Genomic DNA, 1,903 nt, shown 5'->3' with positions numbered 1-1,903 from the left:
CTCTGGTTGGGACCAGACAGAAAACTTCTCTTTCTTCAGACCATTATCAAGTGTCACCTTCTCCGAGCAGCTTCTCCGAGCAGCCTCCCCCAGCTAGCCGATCACAATCCCAACCTGTCCCTGCCCAGGGTTCCACCGTCCCCACACACTGTCCCCTCCCCTGCGTCTTTCTCTCCACAGTGCTTGGCACCAGCTGACACCTTAGGAATGTGTCTCACTTTATTATGAGTCTCCCCATCCTAGAACATGAAGCTGTGTGAGGCCAGGATTTCACTGCTGTGACCCCCATGTCTAGAACAGTGCCTGATGTGTAACAAGCTTATCAATAAACGCCTGTTCGGGAGCTCGGCTGCCGCCGCCACCACCGCCACTGCTACCACCGCCGCCACCGCCACCTGCGCCGCAACCATGCCACCCTACACCATCATCTACTTCCCTGTTCGAGGGCGCTGTGAGGCCATGCGCATGCTGCTGGCTGACCAGGGCCAGAGCTGGAAGGAGGAGGTGGTGACCATGGAGACCTGGATGAAGGGCTCACTCAAGGCCTCCTGTCTGTACGGGCAGCTCCCCAAGTTCCAGGACGGAGACCTCACCCTGTACCAGTCCAATGCCATCCTGCGACACCTGGGCCGCTCCCTTGGGCTCTATGGGAAGGACCAGCAGGAGGCGGCCTTGCTGGATGTAGTGAACGATGGTGTGGAGGATCTCCACTGCAAATACGCCCTCCTCATCTACACTAACTATGAGGCAGGAAAGGAGGAGTATGTGAAGGCATTATCAGGTTACCTGAAGCCTTTTGAAACGCTGTTGTCCCAGAATGAGGGGGGCCAGGCCTCGTGGGCAACCAGATCTCCTTCGTGGACTACAACCTGCTGGACTTGCTGCTGATTCACCAGGTCCTGGCCCCCAGCCGCCTGGACTCCTTCCCCCTGCTCTCGGCCTATGTGGCGCGCCTCAGCGCCAGACCCAAGCTCAAGGCATTCCTGTCGTCCCCCGAGCACGTGAACCGCCCCATCAATGGCAACGGGAAGCAGTGAGAGCTTGTGGAACCCTGGGCGGGAAGCTGGGGGGCTGCCTGACTTCCTTTCTCCCTGACCAATAAAATTTTCAAGTGAGAAAAAAAATAATAAACGCCTGTTCGATAATAACGAACCATGGAAGGAATAAACCACTCTAGCTCAAGGCTTATAGTAGTCTTCCAAACTTTTCAAATGTGAACACTCCCTCCAGGTTCTTTCCCTGTGTCTCCCATTCGTGAAGACCCACAGGAAATGCCCTAATCTCTTCTTCTCCACTCTCCACTCCTCTTTGCTTTCAGCAGCACTGACCCCTTGCCCTGTTATTTCTCTCCCTTGTCACCCTGGTACACAGAATCATCTGAAATGGCCAGCTGGGAAGCAGCCATGTATATATTCATCCTAGGCCTGCCCCTAACAAAGGCACCAGAGTTTTATGCAGGAAGCTGTGGAAACCCCAGGGCCAGACAGTTAGAAATGGTACCCAGAGCTGCTGGAAATCTGTGAACAGATTCTTATTTTTCAGCTAGCATCGTTTCTTGGAGTAAGGAGTTTCCCCAAATGATGGCCTGTTATATGAAGTAGGACTTCCTTCTCTTTCTCTTTCTCTTCCTTCCTTTCTCTTTCTCAAGCTTTAAAGGGAGAGGGACCAAGTCTATGTTAGGTGTTTGTGGACATGACTATATTCATATAATATATGTCTTTCTTGATCTTACAATCTTCCACTTAATGCCCCTTCCTGCCGTCATCCTCTGTAAATGAAGAGACTTAATTTTGCCATTTGATCACATCAACAGGCATTAACAGCATGTACTGTGTACACCAGGGCTATGAAGTGCTCACTTTCTAGTGGAGGAGAGAAATAATAAATGAGCAAATGTTCACCA

General features: G+C 51.9%; 1 pseudogene; it reads left to right on the top strand.

The window, feature by feature from the left end:
* Nucleotides 1-385: 385 nt before the first annotated feature.
* Nucleotides 386-1,099, top strand: LOC129501500 (glutathione S-transferase P-like; annotated as a pseudogene).
* The last annotated feature ends 804 nt before the right edge of the window (nucleotides 1,100-1,903 follow it).

The sequence above is a fragment of the Nyctereutes procyonoides genome, unplaced genomic scaffold, assembly GCF_905146905.1.
Source record: "Nyctereutes procyonoides isolate TBG_1078 unplaced genomic scaffold, NYPRO_anot_genome, whole genome shotgun sequence".
Taxonomy (NCBI): domain Eukaryota; kingdom Metazoa; phylum Chordata; class Mammalia; order Carnivora; family Canidae; genus Nyctereutes; species Nyctereutes procyonoides.
Note: the sequence above shows the minus strand (reverse complement) of the source record. Positions and strands in the feature narration are given on the sequence as shown.